This window comes from Symphalangus syndactylus, chromosome 7 (assembly GCF_028878055.3).
Source record: "Symphalangus syndactylus isolate Jambi chromosome 7, NHGRI_mSymSyn1-v2.1_pri, whole genome shotgun sequence".
Taxonomy (NCBI): domain Eukaryota; kingdom Metazoa; phylum Chordata; class Mammalia; order Primates; family Hylobatidae; genus Symphalangus; species Symphalangus syndactylus.
In genome coordinates, this window is record NC_072429.2 from 81,338,862 (window position 1) to 81,365,780 (window position 26,919).

General features: G+C 34.4%; 1 long non-coding RNA gene across 1 annotated transcript in view; it reads left to right on the forward strand.

The window, feature by feature from the left end:
* Positions 1-25,319, forward strand: part of LOC129485834 (uncharacterized) — a 50,513-nt gene extending 25,194 nt beyond the window's left edge. Inside the window, exons 3-4 of the long non-coding RNA XR_008658785.1 lie at positions 24,606-24,719; positions 25,180-25,319. This is a non-coding gene — a long non-coding RNA (uncharacterized lncRNA). The remainder of the gene's footprint in view (positions 1-24,605; positions 24,720-25,179) is intronic.
* The last annotated feature ends 1,600 nt before the right edge of the window (positions 25,320-26,919 follow it).

Below are 26,919 nucleotides of genomic sequence, written 5' to 3' on the forward strand. Positions count from 1 at the left end.
CCCATGAGAGCAGACTTCACTCCCCCTCCCTTGATGGCTCATGTGCATGCACACCCAGCTGCCCAACCCACCCCTGCCAGTGCTGATGCCAGCACAAGTATGTGCCTAAATGCCAGAACCCCACACTCACTATGCCATCACCACTGGGATGAGTGGATGCACAGACACTAGTGCCCCCTACTCTGGCCCCACTGCGTGCATCCCACCACACTGCTGTGTCTAATAGGATGTGCGAGTGAGCATGGATTCTGCTGCCACCGCCTGTAAGAAGTGCTTTGGCCAGCACCCCAACATTGGAGTGTTGGGACTAGCAGACTGGGAACACATCAGCTTCTCCTGTACAGCAGATTCCTAACCTTGAGGAGCCACAGAACAAAGCTGTGGGTCCAGTATCAGCCCTGCACAGTTAGAGCATGCATCCCAGGAGTGCTGAGCTGAGCAGTTGGTCCCATAACATCCTCCAGAATTAAAGCCAGTAGACCTAACCTAGCTTATACCATAATCAATCTGTCAAACTTCCAAGGGCATCAAAGAAGGAAACGCAAGAAAAAAAAATTCAAAGCACTGGTACTTCAAAGATTAAATGAACATCAGCCCACACAGTTGAGAAAGAACTAGAGCAAGAACTTTGGCAACTCAAAAAGCCGGAGTGTCTTCTTACCTCCAGGCTATTTAACTAGTTCCCCAGCAATGATTCTTAACCAGGCTGAAATGGTTAAAATTACAGACACCACATTTAGAATATAGATAGGAACAAAGATTATCACTATTAAAGAGAAAGCCAAGACCCAATCAAATAAATCTAAGAAATACAATAAAATGACACAAAAGCTGAAAGATGAAAGGGTCTGTTTAAGAAAGATCAAACCTGATCTCATAGACTGAAAAACAGCCTACAAGTATTTTATGATACAATTGCAAGTATTAACAACAAAATAGACCAAGCTGAGAAAAGAATCTCAGAGCTCAAAGACTGGTTCTCTGAATTAATTCAGTTAAACAAAAATAAAGAAAAAAAGCATTTAAAAAATAGAAAAAGAAAAAAGCATAAAAAAGCATGAACAAATCCTCTCAAATATGGGATTATGTAAAAAAAAAAAAACAAATCTATGGCTCATTGGTGTTCCTGATAGAAACGGAGAGAAAGCAAGCAACTTGGAAAACATATTGGAGGATACTACCCATGAAAATTTCTTCAACCCTGCTAAAGAAGCTAACATTTCAAATTAAGGATATGCAGAGAACTCCACTGAGATACTATACAAGAAGACTATCCTCAACACACGTAGTCATCAGATACTCCAAGGTCTGCAAAAAAGAAAAAAAAGTATTAAAAGCAGCTACAAAGATAGGGAAATTCACCTACAAAGGGAACCTCATCAGGCTAACAATGGACCTTTCAGCAGAAACCCTACAATCCAGAGGAGATTGCAATCCTATATTCAGCATTCTTAAAGAAAGGAAATACCAACTAAGAATTTCATATCCAGCCAAACTAAACTTCATAAGTAAAGGAGAAATAGAATCCTTTTCAGACAAGCAAATGCTCAGGGAATTTATTACCCCCAAACCTGCTCTACAAGAGGTCTTTAATAGAGTGCTAAATATGGAAACAAAAGACTGTTACTATCCCCCTCAAAACCACATTTAACTACATAGATCATTGATACTATAAAGCAACTACACACTCAAGTCTGCATAACAACCAGTTCACAACAGGATGACAGGATCAAATACACACATATCAATATTAATCTTGCCTATAAGCAGGCTAAATGTCCCCACTTAAAAGGTACACTGTCAAGTTGGATAAAGGAAGAAGACCCAACTGTAAGCTGTCTTCAGGAGACCCATCTCACATGCAGTGATGCCCATAGGCTCAATGTAGATGGATGGGTAAAAACCTACCAAGCAAATGGAAAACACAAAAGCAGGGGAGGCTATTCCAAATTCAAACAAAACAGTTCAATATAACAATGATTAAAAAAAAAAGAAAAACATTACATGATGATATAGGGTTAAATTCAACAACAAGACTTAACCATCCTGAATATATATGTACCCAACACAGGAGCACCAAGATTCATAAAACAAGTTCTTAGAGACCTAAAAAGAGACTTAGATAAGCACACAATAATAGTGGAAGACTTCAGTACCCCATCAACAGTATTAGACTGATCACTGAGACAGAAAACTAATACTCAACACTTGACCAAATAAAACTGACAGACAGCTTCATAATTCTCCACCCCAAAACAAGATAATATATATTCTTCTCATCTGTACATGGTACATTTTCTAAAATCAATGACACAATTGTCCATAAAACCATTATCAGCAAATTTTAAAAACCAAAATTATGCCAACGACACTCTCAGATTATAGCACATTAAAAACAGAAATCAACACTAAAAAGGTTACTCAAAACAGTACAATTACATAGAAATTATATAATCTGCTCCTGAATGATTTCTGGGTATGCAATGAAATTGAAGCAAAAGTCAAGAAATTATTTGAAACTAATGAGAACACAGATACAACATACCAGAATTTCTGTGACACAGCTAAATCAGTGTTAGAAGGACTATTTATAGCACTACATGCCCACAATAAAAAGTTAGACAGAGCTCAAATTAACAACCTAACATCATACCTTGAAGAACTAGAATAACAAGAGCAAACCAACTCCAAAGCTAGCAGAAGACAAGAAATAACCAAAATCAGAGCTGAACTGAATGAAACTGAAATGCAAAAAAAAAAAAAAAAAATACCGAAGATAAACTAATCTAGATATTGGTTCCTTGAAATAATAAATACGATTAATAGACTGCTATCTTGACTAATAAAGAAAAAAAAGAGAGGGAAGATTCATATAAACACAATCAGAAATGAGAAAAGTGACATTACTATCTACCCCACAGAAATATAAAAATCCCTCAGAGACTATTACAAAAACCTTTGTGCAAAAAATCTAGAAAACCTATAAGAATTAAGAAGATTCCTGGAAACATATAACCTCTTAAGATTGGACCAGGAAGAAATGGACAACCTGAACAGACCAAAAATGAGTTACAAAATTTAATTGGTAACCAAAAGCCTTCCAGCCAGAGAAAATCCACAACCAGAGGGATTCATAGCAAAATCTACCAGACATATGAAGAAGAAATGGTACCATTCTTACTGAAACTACTCAAGAAAATTGGGGAGGAGGCACCAGTCCCTAACTCATTCTGTAAGGCCAGGATCATTCTGATAGCAAAACCTGACAGAACTGCAACAACAATAACAACAACAAAAAGAGCATCAGATCAATATCCTTGATGAACATAGATGCAAAAACCTCTACAAAATACTAGCAAGCCAAATCCAGCAGCACATCAAAAAGATAACCCATTATTATTAAGTAGGTTTTATGCCTGGGGTGCAAGATTGGTTCAAAATATGCAAATCAATAAATAATTCACCACATGAACTAAAAACCAAAACCACATGATCATCTGAATGGATTCAGAAAAGGGTTTCAATAGCATTTACCATCCCTTTATGTTAAAAACCCTCAATAAACTAGTCATTGAAGGAACATCCATCAAAATAATAACAGCCATCTATGACAGATTCACAGAAACATCATACTGAATGGGCAAAAGCGGGTAGCACCACCATTGAGAAACCAGAAAAAGACAAGATTGCCCACTCTCACCACTCCTATTTAACATAGTCTTGGCCAGAGCAATCAGGCAAGAGAAAGATATACAAGGCATCCAAATAGAAAGAAAGGAAGTCAAACTATGTCCGTTTGCAGATGATATGACTTGATACATAGAAAACCTTACAGTCTTTGCTCAAAAGCTCCTAGATCTCACAAAAGACTTCAGCAAAGTTCCAGGACACAAAATCAATGTACAAAAATCAGTAGCATTTCCATACATCAATGAGGTCCATTCTGTGTGCCAAATCAAGGATGCAATCCCATTTACAATAGACACACACACACACACATGCACACGCACAAATAAAATACATGAGAATACAGCTAACCAAGGAGGTGAAAGATCACTACAATGAGAATTACAAAAAATTGCTTAAAGAAATCAGAGACGACACAAACAAATATAAAAACATTCCATGCTTATGGATAAGAAAAATCAATATTGTTAAAATGGCCCAAAGCAATTTACACATTCAGTGCTATTCCTGTCAAACTACCAATGACGTTCTGCACAGAGTTAGAAAAAATATACTCTAAAATTAATATGGAACCAAAACAGAGCCTGAATAGCCAAAGTAATCCTAAGCAAAAAGTACAATGCTGGAGGCACCACATGACCTGACCCCAAACTATATTACAAGGCTACAGTAGCCAAAAAAGCCTGATACTGGAACAAAAACAGACACATAGACAAATGGAACAGAATAGAGGGTCCAGAAATACAACCACACATCTATAACTATCTGATCTTCCACAAAGTTGATCAGAACAAGCAATGGAGAAAGGACTCCTTATTCAATAAATGGTGCTGGGATAACCAGCTAGCTATATGCATAAGATTGAAACTGGACCCCTGTCGTACACCATATATAAAAATCATCTCAAGATTGATTAAAGATTTACATTTAAAACCTAAACTTATAAAAACTCTTGAAAAAAAAAAAAACTAGTAAATACCATTCTGGACATAGGCCCTGGCAAAGATTTCACAATGAAGAGACCAAAAGCAATTGCAACAAAAACAAAATTGATATATGGGACCTAATTAAACCAAAGAGCTTTTGCGCAGTAAAATAAACTACCAACAGGGTAAATGATCAACTTATAGAAAGGCAGAAAATATTTGCAAAGTATACATCCAAGAAAGGCCTAATATCCAGAATCTATAAGAAACTTAAATTCACCTGCAAAAGTAAAAAAAAAAAAAAAAAACTGCATTAAAAAGTGGGCAAAGGACATGAACAGACAATTTTCAAAAAAAGATATACACACAGCCAACAAGCAAATGAAGAAATACTCAATATCACTAATTATTAGAGAAATTCAAATCAAAACCACAATGTGATACCATCTCAAGCCAATCAGAATGGCTATTATGTAAAAGCCAAAAAATAACAGGTACTGGTGAGGTTGCAGAGAAAAGGGAATGCTTATATACTACTGATGGGAATGTAAATGAGTTCAGCCATTGTGAAAAGCAGTTTGGCAATTTCTCGAAGAACTAAAAACAGCACTACCATTCCACCAGCAATCCCATTACTGGGTATATATCCAAAGAAATAGAAATTATTCTATCAGACACATGCACACATATGTTCAGCACAGCACTATTCACAACAGCAAAGACATAAAATCAAGTGGAATGCCTATCAGTGGTAGACTGTATAAATAAAATATGGCACATAAACATAGAACACCAGGTGGCCATAAAAAAGAACCGAGATTGTGTCCTTTGCAGCAGCATGGATGGAGCTGGAGGCCATTATCCTAAGCGAACTAATGCAGGAACAGAAAACCAAATACCAATTATTCTCACTTAAAAGTGGGAGCTAAACATTGAGTACACTTGAACAAAAAGAAGGGAACAACAGATACTGGACCCTACTTGAAGGTGGAGGGTGAGAAGAGAGAGAGGATAGAAAAATTACCTATTTGGTACTATGCTTATTACCTGTGTGATGAAATAATTTGCACACCAAACTCCATGACACAAAATTTGTCTATATAACACACCTACACATATATCCCTGAAACTAAAAGTTAAAAAAATAAGTAAATGTATTTTATATAGTAACTACCTCATTTATCTGCATATCAGTATTTCAGACAACTCAGATGAGAAAAAAATAATTGTATGTTAAAAGGATCTCTGAGCAACTAAAAGTTCCTAATGCATAATCCTATGCAGCATAATCAAATTATATTAGTAATATGGTTTAACAAATGAATTGTTTTTTTTTTTTTTTTGAGACAGAGTCTTGCTCTGTCACCCAGGCTGGAGTGCAGTGGCGCAATCTCGGCTCACTGCAAGCCCCGCCTCCCGGGTTCACGCCATTCTCCTGCCTCAGCCTCCCAAGTAGTGGGGACTACAGGCACCTGCCACCACGCCCGGCTAATTTTTTTGCATTTTTAGTAGAGACAGGGTTTCACTGTGTTAGCCAGGATGGTCTCGATCTCCTGACCTCATGATCAGCCATCCTCGGCCTCCCAAAGTGCTGGGATTACAGGCGTGAGCCACCGTGCCTGGCCTAACAAATGAATTTTGTAGAAAAATTATTACTTTCTGGCCGGGCGCGGTGGCTCACGCCTGTAATCCCAGCACTTTGGGAGGCCGAGGCGGGCGGATCACGAGGTCAGGAGATCGAGACCATCCTGGCTAACACGGTGAAACCCCATCTCTACTAAAAATACAAAAAATTAGCCGGGCGAGGTGGCAGGCGCCTGTAGCCCCAGCTACTTGGGAGGCTGAGGCAGGAGAATGGCGTGAACCCCGGGGGGCGGAGCCTGCAGTGAGCCGAGATCGCGCCACTGCACTCCAGCCTGGGTGAAACAGCGAGACTCTGTCTCAAAAAAAAAAAAAAAAAAAAAAAAAAAAGAAAAATTATTACTTTCTGATATTAGACAGCTGGGGGAGTAATAAAGTTGAGCCTGTTCTAGGTAGCCAGACTATCCATACTCTAGAACTTAGATATGTTCCTTACAAAATATTTTGCACATTTTAATTTTTTTACTAAATATTTTAACAAGTTTTTGTTATAACAAGTGAAACAATGAGAAGATGTGTAAATAGGCAAATAATCCTCCACCCACACATCAAACACACCTGCTTCATAGAAGTAATATAAACAGACTAGTGAATAGAATCCTATATTTTCCATTCTGTGTGTGTGGTTTGTGTACATACACACTGAGTTTTGGAAGAGCTTAAAGACAACAATATAATGCTATAACATATTTCACTGATACCTACTTTTTCCAATTATTTTATTTTAGGTATCATTTCAGGTAATCAACCCAGATTTATTGTTTCATAGCTGTAAAATATTATATAAAAGAAATGCATTTCTTCAAACATTTCTCTAGTTTGGGATATTCAGAACATTTCTAATTTTCGTAGTGCAAACAAATGCACCTACTTCTACCCTTATTTCTATTTAATAATTTTCCTAAAATTATCATGATGGGGCAAAGGGCAAACTTTAAATTTCAATATTATTGATATATTGTTTTTCAAATTTCCAATATCTTTAAATCATGACATCATTGTATATTGAAAACATGTTTTTCCTACTAGTATGCTATACCTATGAGATCTCATACATATTTGCTACTATTTCTAGTCCGACTTTAAATTGTATTACCTATTTTTTCCAATATCAAGTTTTTGATTAAGTAAATTCATAATAGTTTGTAATGTCTAGTAAAAAAAATATAACCACCTAATATTTCTTTTCCACATGTATTGGGCTCTAGTACATGTTCAGCTGAACAAAATAACAAAATATGGGAAACTACCAGGTATGTATTAATTTTTAAATTAGTGAAATTTAAATTATACTGGAAAAAAGACTAAAATTCTGATTGTAATTAGTATTTATTAATTTTGACATATTCCTATTTAATGTTATTAAGTCTTTCAATTCAAAAATATCCTATCTCTCTACATTTTTATATATACATTGCTTTGTTCTTTAAAAAATAAATTTACATAGCTATTCACATATGTTCTGTATATGTCTTTTAAAATTTGTTCCTTAGTATTATTTGTTTGGCCATTTGTTTTTAGCATTATGTTGAATTTTGTTTTTTTCTACCTCATACCCTAGCCATTATTTCTGATAAGATTTTAGCATTTTAAACACTTAATCTTTTCATAATACATATTATTCTATTGTTTGCAAGCTAAAATGTGGCTTTATTTATACATGTGAAAGATAATAAATACTACTTTTAAAATATGCAAAATGTTTGGTCTTGCATGTGAAATAAATTAGGGATCATATGCTCCATATTAATGCCAAGCATGTTCTCCACATGAATGCCAATTTCAAGAAAATAGTATCTCTTAGAAAAGCATCTGTGTTATCAGCATATTACCCAAAATAATGATGAATTATCCTAGAGAGTTAAAAATAATTTTTTGTATGAGTTCAATTCACTTTGTCTGCACATCAGTTTGTTACAATTACATGTCTTTTTTTCTTTTTGTCTTCATATAAGAATATGAAGATTATACCTTTTATTTTCGATACAAACCGTTTATTTTCAGATATTAAGATATTCTGTTACTAGGCTATTTTAACTAAGCTCAGTTATTTTTATTTTTTAATGTACAAAACATAAAACACCTTTTAAAACTTACAATAGCTATATTCATTCATACCCAGAATATTTAAAGATATATTTTATTAAATTGGTAAACAGATAATAAAATGTTAAAGAACAGAAAAGGGAGCAACAGGGGCTTAAGAACTGATAATATAAGCATAGGAACAAGTACAAGCATCAAGAAAGTGTGGTGTTGGTGAAGGAATAAATAGATCAATGGAAGAGAAATGGAGTACCCTAAAATAGACTCCTATAAATATAGGCAACTGACCTTTGATAAAGGAGCAAAGGCAATACAATAGAGAAAAAAAAAATAGTCTTTTCAATTAATTGTGCTTGAACAACTGAACGTCCACATGCAAAAAATGAATCTAGATGCAGACCTTACAACCTTCACAAAAATTAACTTAAAATATATCAGGTACATAAATGAAAGAAAAAACTATACAACTTCTAGAAAATAACATAGGAGAAAATCTAGATGATCTTGGGTTTGACAGTAACTTTAAAAATACAACACCACAGCCATGATCCGTGAAAGAAAGACCAATAAGCTGGACTTTATTAAAATTAAAAAATTACGTTCTGCAAAAGACATTTCTAATGAAATGAAAAAAAGCCACAGACTGGGAGAAAATATTTGCAAAGTCTTACCAGATAAAGAATTATTATCCAAAATATACAGAAAACCTTAATTCTCAACAATAAAAACACAAACAACCCAATAAAAATGTTGGCCAAAGACCTCAACAAAGATGACACACAGATGACAAATAAATATATGAAAAACTGTTCCACATCATATGTTATTGAGAAAATGCAAATTAAAACAACTAGATAGGCCGGGCACGGTGGCTCACGCCTGTAATCCCAGCACTTTGGGAGGCCGAGGCGGGCGGATCACGAGGTCAGGAGATCGAGACCACGGTGAAACCCCGTCTCTACCGAAAAATACAAAAACTTAGCCGGGCGTGGCGGCGGGCGCCTGTAGTCCCAGCTACTGGGAGAGGCTGAGGCAGGAGAATGGCGTGAACCCAGAAGGCGGAGCTTGCAGTGAGCCGAGACTGCGCCACTGCACTCCAGCCTGGGCGGCAGAGCGACACTCCGTCTCAAAAAAAAAAAAAAAAAAAAAAAAAAAACAACTAGATACACTAACTACCTATTAGAATAACCAAAATCCAGAGCTGAATGCTGGCTAGTATGTGAAGCAACAGGAACTCTCATTCATTGGTGGCGGGAATGCAAAATGGTACAGTTACTTTGCAGACAGTTTGGCAGTTTTGTAGAGAACTAAATATATCCTTATGATAGGATCCAGCAATTATTCTCCTTGGTATTTCCCCAAATGAGTTGCAATCTAAAGTCCCCACAAAAACCTGCACATGAATGCTTATAGAAGCTTTATTCACAATTGCCAAAACTTGGAAGTAGCCAAGATATCCTTCAGTAAGTGAATAAATAAACTGTGGTACATCCAGATAGTGAAATATTATTCAGCACTAAAAAGAAATGAGTATTTAAGCCATGAAAAAAAACATGAAGGAAAAGTATATGTGTACTACTAAGCAAAAAAAAAAGCCCATCTAAATACTGAATGATTCCAACCATATGACATCTGAAAAACTGGGGAAAAAGTAAAAAATATCAGTGGTTGCTAGGGATTAGAGAGGAGGGAGGGATGAGTAGGTGGAGCACAGAGAATTTTTAGGGCAGTGTAACTACTCTGTATGTTACAATAATATTAGATATATGTCATTATAAATATTTCCAAACAAATAGAATGTAAAATTCAAGGAGTTAACTCTAATTTAAACTATAGATTCTGGGTGACAATGATGTGTCAACAGGGGTTCATCAATTGGGACAAATGTGTCACTCTAGTGAAGGATGTTGACAATGCATGTGTGGGGAAAGAGGGTATATATGATATCTCTGTATCTTATGCTCAATTTTGCTGTAAACCTGAAAGTGCTCTAAAAATAGTATGTTAAAATGTGAAGGAAAAATGATGGGGACAAAAGGGGTTTAAGAATTTACAAGTACTGTCATATCTTGTCAAACAAAAATACAACCTTTATCAGTACTACCTTGAATTTTTAAAGCACAAATTAAAGAATATATTTAATGGAGAATTATGTAGAGCAAATAAACAATATGTGCATAGCTACAAATACAATAAATATGTCATCAAATGCATTTCTCATAGCAATGAATGTGCATGCACTTGTTTCACTTATTAGAAGAAAATGATGTTTAATAGTGTTGCAAGTCAGACCCCAAGTTTCAGGTTTTTACAAGGAGCCATTCTAAAATGAAAGCTTTGAAAAGACCAAAAAGAAATTAGCAGAAGTATACCAGGCAAGTGAGATCAAAATGAGAACAGAAGTATCAATCTTGTTATCAAAGTAGGATACAAGCCTCAATGCAGTAACCATGATAAGAAAGGACAAACTTAATGCTAAGAGCTATAATCCATAATGAATATGTAAATTTATTACTACTTATAAATCAAAAAAACACAGCAACCAGCTCTATAAAGCTGGTAATAGGAGATCCAAGGAGATATTGATATAAACATACTAGTAAAATCACTCTTTAATACATCACTCTCAGTACAAGACAAATGAAGTGGACAAAAAAAATAATTGAGGAGATAAAAGATCTAATCAATATAATAAATGTGGTAGATACTATGAAAATAAATCAAACTTCAAACATTTTTAGTAAAACAAACACTTTTTTCTCTAAGTTCAAAAAATACACAGAAAAATGAATCATATATAAGTCACAAAGAAAAAAATCAGTAATTTCCATAAAGTAGGAAGATTACAAGCAACGCTCACTGATTACAGTGCAATAAAACTAGAATTTACAAACAAAAACATAAAACAAAAAGATTCTTCCCCTGGGAAATTAAAGCAAATAAACAAAACAAACATAAAACCTTTCATTAAATAACTGCTTGGTAAAAGGAGGAAAATAAACTAAAATTAAAAAACATTTAAGAAATAATGACAGAAGGCCGGGCACAGTGGCGCATGCCTGTAATCCCAGCACTTTGGGAGGCCTGCGCGGGTGGATCAAGAGGTCAGGAGATAGAGACCATCCTGGCTAACACGGTGAAACCCCGTCTCTACTAAAAAAACCACACAAAAAATTAACCAGGAGTGGTGGTGGGCACCTGTAGTCCAAGCTACTCAGGAGGCTGAGGCAGGAGAATGGCATGAACCCGGGAGGCGGAGCTTGCAGTGAGCTGAGATCGTGCCACTGCACTCCAGCCTGGGCAACACAGCAAGACCCCATCTCAAAAAAAAAAAAGAAAAGAAAAAAAATAATGACAGAGGCATTGTATATCAGAATCAATGAAATTCAATTAAAACAGTCCTCAGAGGATGATTAATTATATAGCATTAAATAGTTTTATCCACAAAGAGGAAAGAAAAAATATATCAATTAAATTTCTAGTTAATAAAACTAGAAAGTAAATAATAAACAAAAAGTATAATAAAGGAAATAAAAGTATATCAAAGAAAAGTTTTATTGACATTTTTTATTAAAAAAATTCTAGAGACAAGTAACCAATCTAATGAATAAATCAAAATCATGGTATTTAAAAAAGTTAAAATACATAAAACTGTAAGATAACTTAATCATAAGAAAAGGGGAGGAAACATGATGATACAAAATAAGAAATGACAAAGGAATAATCATTGAAACAGAAGAAATGTTTAGTAAATCACAAGAGAAGACTTTGCAGACATCTATTAAATGAATTTGAAAACCTCAGTAAAATGGGGAGTTTCCTAAGAAAAACAAAACCAACCCTATCAGAATTGAAAGGAAAGATAAGCAAGACCTCATGAGATTAGTTACCTACTAGGAGTGGGTGGGAAAGAAGTGGAAAGAAGAATGGAATAGAAGGTCAGTGTGTCAGGGATAGTAAAAGGTCTGAGGATCTCTCAGTATATATATTTTATACATAGTAAGACAGGAGAACAGAGTCTAGAGGCAGGAAAATTATGACCAATTTATGCTGAATCAAGGAAAATCACTAAGGTCTGGGGCCAGGGAATCTAAGGCCAATTTGTGCTGACTTCCTTAAAGAGAAACCACCAAGGCCTGCGGGCAGGGAACATAAGGCTAATTAACACAAACTTCCAAAGCTAAATCCAAAGGGAAAAACCCCATGCCCCATGCTGAGTAACAAAAGATCAAAAGCTACTCTCCCTACAATCTCCTCCTTCCACTAGATGGAAAGGGAAAGTGCCCTGGATTGGCCTGAGGGCCAAGCATGGGCCATCCGTTCATCTCCATAGAATGCCAATTCATCCACCTCAGGCTTTAACTAGCCACAGACCAAATCCTTCATCCGGATAAGGGGTAACCAACAGGGACCTCAAAAAGAAGTTCCTAAAACCCAGAAAACTTTGTTAACATGTAACCTGGCAGTTGAGTTCTTGCTTGCACCCACTTGCACCCTATGGAGTCCTTTCTTGCTTTGATAAATTTCTGCTTTCACTGCTTCATTCCTGTTTTGTAACGTTGTTACTTTGTGCATTTTGTTCAATTCTTTGTTCAAAATGCCAAGGATCTGGAAAACTTACACTCAAGGTCCTCCTTGCAGTAACAATATGACCCTTAGAACTGTAGTACTATTTTATTTACTCTTAACATACCCCCAAAATTAACAAAGAACATTAATCCGTAAAAGCGAGCATACCTGGCAATCACTTTTAGTTTCTAAAAACTACTCTTCAATAAAAGGAACATGGGATCCTCGGAGAATTAGGTGATTCCAGGGAAAATACACGTTAACCTGGAATATCTTTTGGCATCAGAAAGTAATAAACTGTTCAAAAAATGAATAAATAAAATGAGGGCTTTAAAAAAGAACAAAAGTGGTCAACTTGGAGGAGCCCTTAGCAGTCAAAGCTGTATTAGTATTAATTTGAGCAACAATATTAAGGATAACATTAAGTTATAACCTCATGTATAAAATCAACGTGAATGAGACCATGCTGATATAAATTTATAAATGAAGGCAAATGAACAGTTTTTTGTAACAGGGGGTTTTTATATGTGTAAAAGGAAAGAGGGAAATAAAGAATCACCATTATGCAAATACCCCTAATAATTATTGAAGACAAGATTTGCCAGTGAATGTTAAAATCAGTGTACAAGAGTTACAGGAGAAACAATATGTCCATATTCTCAAATATATTTCCCAAAATATTTATTAAACACAAGGATCAAATTAATAACCTTACACTTGATAAATCCAGCAGATACCAAGTTAACAGAATGATCAAGAAAATATCCCCAGTACTAAAACATTGGCATGATGAGCCCCATGCTATGATATGCTAGTAAAGGCACTGTATCAGTTCTGTGGTGTTCTTTCTGAAAATGATAACCTCATTTCAATCATGGAAATATATCAGACAAATCAAAGTTGAAGGTCATTCTAAAAATAACCAATTAGTATTCTTCCAAAGTGTCAGATCTTAAAAGACAAGGAAATACTGTAAAGATTGAAGGTCTGAAAGAGATTAAGGAGAAATCATAATGAAATGCAATGTAAAATCCTCAGTAGGATTCTTGAAAAAAAAAAAAATAACATTAGTAGAAAAAAAGATGAAATTTAAATGAGGTTTCCATTTTAGTTACTAATATTGTGCCAATATTAATTTCTTCCTAATAATTACATATAATCACATAAGTTGCTAACATTAGGTGAAGCTGGTGAGGAATATATGAATACTCCATGTAATATTTATGCAACTTTTCTGTAAGCCTCAAATTAGTTCAAAATTAAATGTTTCAGAAAATGAGCTTATTGTTTCCATCTGCACATTAACATTACTAAATTAGGGAGTTATATCAGGGATCCACATGATTTTATTCTTTCCCCCCATTTGTTTCTATATTTAATGTTGATTATAGATCTAACTCTAGTGACTTATTCACGACAATTCATCACTTTCAACACCTCTTTTCTGCATAGAATAATTATTTCATTTATAAAATAATCTATTTTAGGTTTATTTATACATGTCAAAATTATACATTAAAATGTCACTTCCTTAATATAATAAACTACTAAAACATCAAACTAGGTGAAAGGAAAACTTCAGAACACATTTTTGTAAAATATTCAATTCTCAAATAACCAATTAAGCTAACAATTTCAATTGTGGCTTTCTAACCTAAGTTTAATTAGTTTTGACTTGGAACTGTGGAGTTCTGAGAACTACACATAAACTAATTTTGCAGAAGATGTCAATGAAAATACTCAGTTAAAAAGTTTAAATTAGGACCATTTAATTATGACCATTTAAATCAGCTTTTCTGTCTCAATTAAAAATGTATGTTCATTGCATCTTGTAAGAATTATACGTATTTGCACCATTGTTTATTTTTCAGATTGTAGGGCTTAAATAAATTCACTTTCTACAGTTGTATTTAAAATACATGCTGTCTGCTAAATACTAACACTGATGAATATATTTGGTAATCTAGTAAACAAGGACAAACCATTATTATATTGTATTAATATTTAAACAATTTCATGGACAATGACAATTTACAATGAGAAAAGCATCTAGTTAAGTCTTATATCTTAATAAATATAAACTATTAGCTATATTTAAAATGCCCTTTTATGTATACAAAACAAAATAACACCATAATAGGTATTCTAAAACAATGATATTTTAATTTATGTCACATAAACCCTTGGATTTATTATAGAATTTGTGGGTATATTTCTATTTTCCTTACAATAGTTTTTTGAAACTTAATACTATAGTCTGTACATTGAAGTTCACCAAGAAATTAAAAGCAGTAAATATTAAAACCTATTTTAGAATTTCTAAAATAAGTTCATTTCTACCACATCATTCAAAGTTTAAGTTTTTTCAATTTGAATTTACATTAGAAATTCAAAAGCTCCTTATATGCATTAAAGATTATTTAATGCATTTTAATCACCACAGGATTCATCAGAATCAATAGGTTAGCAGTAATTGAGGCTCACTATTTATTGCGAGGTTTAAATACTGTGATAGAAAAAACACTTTCCTTAAAATTTTAGATAATTAATCAGATGAATCAGACAACTAGCTAGGGAGAATTCTGCGTTCTTGAATTTTATTTAGTAAAACAATGTCTTTAACCTTTAAATCTATGCTCCACAAAAAAAAGTTCTACAGTATGTTTTAATATATTTATTTTATCACTTAATATCTAATTTATGAGAGTTGTCATTGAAATTTGATATTCTTCAATAAGGTATAAAGTATTTAGATTTTAACAGTTTACTTTATGGTGATTTCTATAGCCTGCTATGTTGTGATTTCTGCCAAATTTTCTTTTGCTGCTTATGTGAAACTCATAATTAACAAAATAATCTCAGGATTTCTTTGCATGCTTTTGTCAAACTGCTTTCGTTTAACTCTTTTTTAGGACAATTTCCTAAATTGAACACTCTTTCATGGAAAAAAGTAACTTGGAACCTGCACTTGTGAGGCTTGGAAACTTCCACCTAAGATGTTTAAAAGGAAAACTGTTGTTTGCCTCAAAATGTTTATCCTTGGGAAGGAATCAATATCGTGCTGACTTTCTCCCCATACCTAAGTTGGCTTTGCTCCAATAATATTATTTCCCTGTTTACAAAGTAAAAGTCCAATCAAAAACATCTGTTACTTAAAGAAGTTCCTCTCTAATTTATTTGTTCCACAATGTCACCAGCTCAAAGACATTTACAATAAACTCCATATTGGAAATTGCAAATCTTTCCACATTGCTAGCTAGCACTCATGGTCACTTTATAAATTATATATTTCTTCTTTCATTGTTTTGTGTGCTTATATATATGTGCATGTATATATATATATATACACACACACACATACATATATACACACACTCACACACACAAAACATGCCTGTTCAAACATTTATTGTTTACTATTAATATTGTTTGGCTCTATGTCCTTACCCAAATCTCATCTCGAATTGTAATCCCCACACATCAAGGGTGGGACCTGGTGGGAGGTGACTGTATGATGGGGGTTGGATTCCCCCATGCTGTTCTTGTGATGGTGAGATAGTTCTCACCAGATACGGTGGTTTAAAAGTGTTTGGCAGTTACCCCCTCACTCTCTGTCTCATTGCCTTATGAAGAAGGTCCTTGCCTCCTCTTTACCTTCCACCATGATTGTAAATTTCCTGAGGCCTCCCCAGCCATGTGGAACTGTCAGTCAGTTAAAACTTTTTTCTTCATAAATTACCCAGTCTCAGGAAGTTCTTTATAGCACTGTGAAAACACACTAATACAATCATTCACCAATGTAGTTTTGCTGGCATAATTTGTACTCTCTCTGCCCCCACTCCCAGAAAAATCGTAATATTCCTTCAGTGTTCTAATAATCTTGGACAATGGGCTTTATCTGTTCTCCAGCTTGGGTTTCAGCTCACTATTTACTGCTTTAGTCTCATGTCACATTGTCAAATGGACATTAGTGGTGGGGCTCTTTAATCCAATTCGAAATGCAGCCACGACATTCAGATAACTTTGGGATTGTTCAAAGAGAAAACCACATACCTACATCTACGATTTTTTTTTTCATATATTTAGTCAGAGACACAGTGTTTAATAGGACTATCATTAATAGAGTTACCATCACTGGTGTACATACAACAAATCTTAGTAATATTTTTTTCCCATCTCTTGTATCCCTAATGCAGTGAACATCAGTTGGTAACACTTTTTAAGCTGATAGATTTTGTCAGTTTTTTAAAAATAAATCACTTTTAGCTATGCCAATAACCTTTTATCCAATGAGTCATGAAGCCACTGTGGGGATTCTTCCAGTGACTAAACATGCCTATCCCAGTTACAGATTCAGGTACTGGAGTGAAAAACACAGGATAGACCTCTGGATCCAATGGGCCCACTGTGAGTTTGACCTCAGTCTCCATCTATCACCAGAGCACTTTATGTTCCCTCTCTGGTGGACCACAGTGCAATTTTGGGTCCCCACAAATTAGTGTTCATTCAGAGTCAGGGCCTCGTAATTTCCAAAAGTTCTGCTCATTTTATTTGCCCCTATGCAGTCACTCTTGTAAATGGCCACAGCCCTTTCAGGAAGGCTAGATGGAAGATTTATTGCGTGTACATATGGCAGTGGTCCATTATTGCAGAACAGGTAGTAAAGAGCAAATTTGTAGCTGAGAGGCAATAAATTGATAACTGGCACAAAGTGTGAAGAGAACATAGAGCATTTCAAATGAAGGACTTAGACCATTATAATAAAATGTGGCAAAATTTATATCAAAGACAATTTAGTCTCTAAGGAGAATAAATGTCAAATAAGAGGAATGCTTTCTTGAGGAGCAGATATTTGATGCCATATTGTAAAACATTAGAAGAATATATTCACCCCTATTCAATAGTCTTATAAGGTTAATAATACCAAGGAATGTGTCCTACGAATATTATCCATTCTACCAGGGTTGAAAGTATACTTGACACATAAGTTTGTACTGAATCCACTTCTCTTTTTGATGAGCTTAGAATGTATAAATATTTCTAATGATGAAACAGTTTGAAGGCACCTGTTCTGTAGGGGAATAAAAGTCTCAGCTATGTACATTTCTTATAAAAATAGTATTACAGTACTATAAGCACTTTAATATCTGCTTTTCATCTCTCATTTAATCAAGTCTGTTAACAACCTTCTATTACCATCAGATGCCAAATATTTATCAGTTGTCCCCAAACAGATAAACCTTAGGAAATATATTGTTGTAGCCAACATTAATACTTTGTTAATGATAATTCAAATATTAATGAATCTAAAGTAAATTGGAGTCTTCTTTATTGATGGAGTGTAGTTGAGAATAAAGGAAGAATGAGAAAAAATAGTTTCATTATTTCTATTTTCAAATATTCTGCAAATGATATATATCTATGAGGTGAATGATAAAACGTGATTTTATACCACTATGAAGGTGAAACTAAAAAATATTTTCATTTCTTTGTTTGACTGTAACTAAGCTATTTATTAGTTATTATAAGGAAAACAGGAATATCTTCATTAATCGATTTGATGTATTTGTCCTTTATTTAGAAAAAACAAATAAATTGAGCAATTATAAATCTCTCTGACCCAGTGTTCAATTAATCAAATCTATTACATTTAATAAGCAGAGATAATCCAAATGCTAAGCTTTGTATTTAATCAGAGTTTGTTGATAAATTGAACATTTTATAGATAGAACACATATAAGAACTGCTCTAGAGTATTATGTAGGCAATTTTCATAATAAAAAAAGCAAATCAGTGAGCATATGTTACTAATAGAGAGAAAACACAGAATTAAGCACATGTACAATACATGTGTGCGCTTAATACCCGAACTAGTGAAAAAAGTGACAAATTTTCTCTATGCTAACCATTAAGTACTAAAGAATTTTTAATTAATTTATTACAGACTATACAAAAAGCCCCTGTATATTTTGGGTTATCTACATGCTCCATAGTCAAATTGAGTAAGATGCAACGAGTAGGTGACTCTAATTTTCAACAGGGTTTTCAGAAAAAAAAAAAAAAGTATTTTAAGGCCATGCTACATGGCATGCTCTTATGCATATATCATGGCCAATTGGATGTGGCTGGGTATTTTAGTTCTATTCAAATTATGCATATGCACAACCTTTGTCATATAGATAAAAGCAGCTCCGAAATAACAGTGTTTGACAATGAACCTTATTTAGAGAAGCCATACAACCAGATAATTAACACAACATGATAAGAGAATTGTGGTACTTTTCCCAAACCAGCTAAACTTATTTATGATGATAGAATCCAAATAAAATAGGCTTGGAAAGTAAGCGTTTAGGGAATAAATTGTTTCCTAGCTTATTTTGTTAAAATAGTCAAATTGGCATGGAATTCCTGGAGATTTAGAATATACTCTACCAAAAATGCCCCACCACCTTTGCATACATCATCTAATGCTGACTCTTCCTATTTTTGCTGTTTTGCTTTTCTCTGTCACTGTATAGAACGGAGACCACTCTTAGCAGAATCTATTAATTAACCAGGTTAGCTTTGAAGTAAATGAGAAGCTGTCTATTCATGTGAATCTAGCATGTCACTGCACAGAAACAACTCTCTTTCGTCTATAAAAAGAAATACTCTATTTTCCTATACAGCTTTCTCTAGCAAAATATTTTGCTGACCAAACTTTGTTTCACTGTTTAAATGACATTTCTATAAAATCTGTTTAGCAATGCATTATTCAAGAAGTTAAGGTCTTTACTGGCAATATAGCAGGGAGACTAATGATGTTAGGATGGTAATTAATCTTGGAAAAACTTAAGGTTTTATGCATTTTTGTTACATCTAAAAAAGATTTTATATTCCCCCAAGCATAATTGTGCCACCGATGTTTCTGAAACAAAATCAAGATAGGTAGAGATAAAGAGTTAGCAAGTTTTGGGGTGGTTTTGGAAAAGGCAACATTCAAGTGGAGAAACAAGGATGTAAGTTCTCACTTTGGGCTGCAGTTTCAGGCTTGAGGGTGGGGTTTTGTCAGGGATCTGCCCTTTTCTGCCTAGAGTTTCTCTGCTTCCACTTCCTGTCAATAGCCTAGGAAATACCATTCTGGACATAGGCCCTGGCAAAGATTTCATGAAGAAGACACAAAAAGCAATTGCAACAAAAACAAAAATTGACAAATAGGGCCTAATTAAACTAAAAAGCTTCTGCACAGTAAAAGAAACTATCAACACAGTAAACAGATAACCTACCAAATGGGAGAATATATTTGCAACTATGTATCCAACAAAGGTCTAATATCCAGAATCTATAAGGAACATAAATAAATTTACCTGAAAAAGCAAACAATCTCATTAAAAAGTGAGCAAAGACATAAACAGACACTTCTCAAAAGAAGACATAAACATGCCCAGCAACCTTAATGAAAAATGCTTAACATCACTAATTATTAGAGAAATAAAAATCAAAACCACAATGAGATACCATCTCACACCGGTCAGAGTGGCTATTATTAAGAAGTCAAAAAGTAACATGGTGATGAGCCTATGGAGAAAAGTGAATGCTTATACACCGTTGGTGGGAATGTAAAATAGTTCAGTCTCTGTGGAAAACAGGTTGGCGATTTCTCAAGGAACTTAAAACAGAACTACCATTTGACCCAGCAATCCCATTACTGGGCATATACTCAATGGAAATAAAACATTTTACCAAAAAGATACATGCCTTCATATGTTCATTGCAGTACTATTCACAATAGCAAAGACATGGAATCAACTTAGGAGCCCATCACCGGTGGACTGGAGAAAGAAAATCTGGTACACATACACCATGAAATACTATGCAGCCATACCAAAAAAAAAATGAGATTATGTCCTTTGCACCAACATGGAGCTGTAGGCCATTATCTGAAGCAAATTAATGCAGGAAAAGAAGACCAAATACTGCATGTTTTCACTTATAAGTGGGACATATACATTGAGTACACATGGACACAAAGAAGGGAACAAAAGACACTGTGGCCTAATTCAGGGTGTAGGCTGGGAGGAGAGTAAAGATCGAAAAACCACCTATCAGATACTATGCTTAGTACCTGTGTCGTAAGCATAATGTCTGTAACCTACTGGATACACCAAAGCCCCGTGACATGCAATTTACCTATATAACAAACCTGCACTTGTACCCTTGAATCTAAAATAAAAGTTAAAAAAGTAAAATTAAAAAAGAGAAGGCTATAAAAAGTAGGAAAACAATTTAGGAAATGCAAAATCTGACTTACAGCCATTCCAGAAAGAATGAAAAAAAATGATCAAGAAAGTAACAGAAATATTTTCTAGATCTAATATTTATGAATCTCCAAATTGAAAATACAATCTAATTACTTTGCACAACAAATTTTAAAAGCCTAATGCCAAAGCACATAATTATCTGATTTTTAAATGTTTCAGATAATGATTCTAACAGCTCACAAAAACAAAACAAGTCATATTCATTCAGTTCTTGTAATAGAACTGAAAAATCAAATAGAGTTCTCAACAAAAAAATAGAGTCACTGGGATCTGGAAGACAATTGTGATAGTAGTTTCTTTTGTTACTTAACTGGATCATGCTATGCCTAGATATCTGGTTAAATATGATTTCTGCCTGTGTCTGTGAGGATGTTTCTGGAAGAGATTATCATTTGAATCACTAGACAGAGTAAAGTGATTTGCTCTCCCAAATGTGGGTAGGTCTCATCTAATCAGTTCAGGGTGTGAATACAACAGAAAGGCGGAGGAAGATTGTATTCGCTGGTTCTCTGCGTGAATGGTTGATCAGGGACATTGATCTCGCATATTCAGTGCTCCTGGTTCTCAGGCATTCAGAGTCACAATAGAATCTATGTCATTAGCTTTCCAGCTTCCCAGGCCTTCTAACTATACCAGTGGCTTTCCTGGTTCTACAGTTTGAAGATGGCAGATTGTGGAACTTTTCGTTTTCCATAACCCCATGAACGAATCCCTTATATGAGCCAATATCTCATGAGTTAATACCAGACACACAGACACACACACACACACACACACATTCTGTTTAATTGTTTCTTTGGAGAATCCTCACTAATACAATGATGAATTGTTTTTATCATTCTGAGTAGAAATAGAAATGCTTTTTTTCAAATATGACTTATATTGCTGGCCTCATTATCAATCAAATGTGATAATATAATAAATGTTGTCATGTATAATGTCACAATTACCATCCATACAGCTTTGGAAAATTCTGAAATAATGTGTTCTTCCAAATATGTGTAACTAAACAAGAGAGAGAAAGAGAAGGGAGATCCAAAAAAAAAAAAAAAATCCGTAGAATACTGACAAATAAAAGTTCTTGAACAGCAGGACAGCAAGTTCTAGAGAGCAAAGCATTTGAAATGGAGCAAGACATTAGAGGGCTTAAGAGGTATGAAATAAAATTATGTTTCTGCTTTAAAGCTTATAGGATATTAATCACAATATCTTATAGAGTTGGAAATGAATTAGCAAAGATAACACAACAATAAAATAAACCAAAGGAAGATATAAAGACTAACTCCAGTAAAAATAAAACTTATTCAAGGAGGAGAATATAACTATAGAACTGCTGGAATTTAATATCATTATAATAACCAAAATACTGAATATGAATTTAACCAGAACCGAAGATGTAATTTCATGTGGAGGATAAAAAATGTGTGTTGGAAAGTGAGATAAAAATTTTTATCTCCCATTAAAAAAAAATCACTTAAATGTTTACAAGTAAAGTATATGTAAGAATTCTTTTTGTTTTGTCAATATATAGAGATAAATTTCAACACATACACACACACACAAATAAATGCACACTTCTAAGTTATTTTCTTCTCTGAAAAGGAAAGTGTTGAAGAAGAGATGAGAGAGGAACTTTAGTCACTGTTATTATTACTGATGTTGTATTGCCTTCTGCGTTTTAAAAGTAAAGAGCTCACATTTCATAATGTGACAAAAATTAAAATTAAAATTAATGAAAATTAAAGTGATTTAATGTTTTCACAAATACTAAAATCAGTACTTAAATACCTTTAATATTTAATCTGTGTCCTATCTAGAAATTACAGCTGTAAGTTTAACTTTTTTCATTAATTTGTGAGATACCCTCAACTCTCGATTTTTCATTAATTATCTTCAGCAAATTATTATCCCAGTTTGACATACCTTAGGTACGATCCTGCTTAAGGCCTCTTCTCTCCAATACTAGTTGGTAAATTCCCATGGAATGTAAATTGATTTCAATATTAATATTACAAAAAATATAATTAGGAAGTTGACCCTAGAGCACTACCATCAAACTTTTGCATAAAAACCCATAAATTTATGGGCGTCTTCTACACCATAATGAAGCTTTTTAAAAAGATGTATTTTTACTCATTTCATCTCTAATGGCATTATATTTAATGATTTATTGGGTTTTAAATGACATTATTAATATTACATGATACTCATCTCTGGTAAAAGCCCCAAATAATTTGCATTAAAATGCTTAAAAATATTGCAGTGGAAGCAAAATTAAACACAATGAACAAATACAAGTCATAAAATATAATTTAAAATGCAATGAATTATTTACCTTTGAACACATCTGTTGGAAAATAATATACAGTCCCAAAATCTTTTTTTAAAAAGTTGTGAAATAACTGGTAAATATAAATAATGAGAAAAAAGTTTCTACCATCAAATTCACAGAACATAGAAATTATTACAGTCATGCTATAATGTTGATGTGAGTACATTAAAAGCACTCACAACCAAAACAAACCATATTTTATTCAACAAAAACATAAGCTACCAAGAAAATTACATGATGGATATTAAGTTGATCAATACATACTTGAAAAAATTATTTTCTTCCTTCATCTTCCTTTCCTTTCTTTGACAAACAAAAGGATTAGTATTTAATAAGCATTCAGCTTGATGTTTAGGAATACGCAGATGAATGGGCATGCTTCCTACACCCACCTGACACACCATATTTTAGTAACCACTCAAGAAAATAATTGTTTTATATAAACATTATATAGGTGCTACAAAAGAGGACCATAATCTCTGTGAGATTAGAAAACTTTGTCTTGTTTCTGGCTGTATCTAGTATCTAAAACAGGCATTGCAAATATTTTCATAAAGTGTCAGACAGTAAATATCTTAGGCTTGCTGGCCTAAGTCTCGCCAGCAACAGTCCCTGTGGCACAGAGTCTCTGGCCTTACAGTGTTGCTGGCAACTGTGAATGCATCGATACACAAAAACAAACTCACGCACTGTGTTTTGGCCAGTAATTGACTGATCTTTGATCTTGAAAAATGCCCAGCTCATTTTGGTGCTAGTGATAAGCATGTGAGTGATACACATATTTATTCACTGCCATACCATCCTGGTACAACTTCTTACTATCTTTTACATGCACATGTACGTGTGACATTGAATTACACATCAAGACAATTGTCAAAGACAAATTCAGACTTAGATAAGAAGAGACTTCATTCAAAAAGAGTATTGCAATAGGCAGAATATTCTTATCTCATAAATCTGCAAGCATGTGAAAATAAAAAAAAGAAAAATGTTTATTTTGTAAGGAGAGATAAGCAATGCTTAGCAGAAAATTTTAAGGAGAAGTTGAGTAACCAAAAGGGAGCGTAACCCTGGTTCGACAGAAAATTTGTCTTCTATCATTAGCAAGCACACAAGATAAGCTGACAAGAGGAGCAAGCTAAAGTTCAAGGGCCTGTGTGAAAGGGAGATGCCTGACTAACGTTTGGTCAAGATAAAGCAGAGGGTTGGTGATAGACAGTAAGTATTATGTTAGCACTTCTGGATTCTGGAACTCCACACTCATCTGAATCTCATATTACACTCTTAGCTACTCCCTCTCCATCTTTTTTTTTTTTTTTTCGAGAGAGAGGATCTCTATCACCAAAGCTGGCATGCAGTGGCATGATCGCAGCTCACTGCAGCCTTGAACTCCTAGGCTCATGAGATCCTCCTGCTTCAGCCTCCCAAGTAGCTGGGTCTATAGGTGCATGCCACCACACCCAGCTAATTAAAAATTTTTTTTTTGTAGAGACAGGGGCTTCACTATGTCACCCAGGTTGGTCTTGAACTCCCAGACTCAAGCAATCCTCCTGCCTTGGCCTCCCAAAGTGCTGGAATTACAGGCATGAGCCATGGTGCCCAGCTCCATCGCTTTGCTTAGTAACTCAACATCGGAGGAAATCTCTGAATCACAAAATGTATTCTTCTCTAATTTTAGATAGAGGCCAGGACACTTAAGTAAGATGGTCTACCTTTCCTGTTTTAAAGTCATGGTTGCATCTACTTTCATAAGAACTTACTGTGTAATGTTTCTGTCAGTAGCCTGGGAATAAAGAGTGGAGTTTCTCCTGCACTACAGATCATGTGTGAGCCGCTCTTTAATAAATATTTATTTGTGAATTTGAGTTTGGTCAGGAACTTGTTTTTACAGTAATATACCACTTGGTTGCTGAAATTGTACAGGGAGGAATATATAACACATACCTGCCTGTAACCACAGGAGCTGAACACAATTTACCAGAAACAACTTATTTCATAACAGCTTTAGAATTTCCTAACTTTAAACATTTTATTCCTACATAAATGTACAATTTAGTTCTAGAAAACTAAAAAAAAATAGTTTTAAAAGAAATCAAATTAATTCAAAGAAATAAATACACTTTTTCCTTCATCCATGATTAAACAATAGGGGACTCAATTTACTCTTTGACATTAAACAAAACAGCTAGAATATCTTTTAAAGACAGTGTTCAGATATTGAAAAGTGGCCAGTGTCACAATATTAGTGAAAGGAGAAGGGAAATAAGGCAAGCCCTACAATTATGCCAGCTTTCTGCCTATAAATAATTTCCAGATAGCAATGTGAATGGAGAAGGAATTTGAGAAGATCCAGATGTTTCCTTGAGTTTAGGAAACAGAGTTTAAGAGTTCTGGAAGGCCAAGGCAGAACGCATAGAGTAATTTAATGAGGAAGAGACAGAAAGAGAGACAGAGAGTGAGAGAGAGAGAGAGAGGGACAGAGAGAGAGAGAACCAGAGAGAGAGAAAATGCAAGTACATATACACTCTGGAGACAGATGATTCTACTGCAGTTTTCAATGGAGTACTGACTAACACGTGTACGAAAAACATTCTAACAGCAGTAAAAGCTTCTCCAGAAACATGCCTAAAATCCCTAGGGACAGGAAAGGTTTGTAATTCCAAACAGCCAGAGTGGGAAAAACTTCATAATATATGAGAAACTGAATAGAATACTCACAATGGTATTGCCTTCATATCATTTTAGCCCTAAAGTCAGCTCTGGACCTCTCTAGCAATGATAAATGAGAGCCTCAAAAGGATCAAACTGTATTTAGTAATTTAATTACATTCCACAACAAACTCCATAATAAAAAATAATCCTTTAAAAAATAAAGAAAACATGTATAATACTTGCCACCTAGTTTGAATAGGTGCCCCCAAAAGCATGTGTTGGAAACTTAGTTTACAATGCAACAGTATTGGAAGCTGGAACCTAGTGAAAGGTGATTAGGCCCTGTGGGTGGAGTGAATGGATTTATGCCATTAGTGTAGGAGTAGGTTAATTATCTCAGAAGTGAGTTTTTTAAATAAAATGGAGCACTCAGTCCCCTTTTCCTTTGTGTTCATGTGTTTACTTGCCCACATGATGCTTCCCACCATGTTGTGAAAATGGCAAGAAGGTCCTTACCAGATACAGCCCCTTGACCTCAGACTTCCCAGCTTCCAGAACTGTAAGTTAAATAAATTTCTGTTTACCATAAATTACCAGGCTCCGGTATTATGTTATAGCAGCATAAAACACAATGCTATTTTATAAAGAAGAAAGAAAAAAAAGAATTGGGGATGCAGGGTATCAGGAAAACCAGAAATGAGACAAATGTTAGAAATAGCAGGCAAGTATATTCTTATAAATAAGTTTAATTTGTTCAAAAATAGAA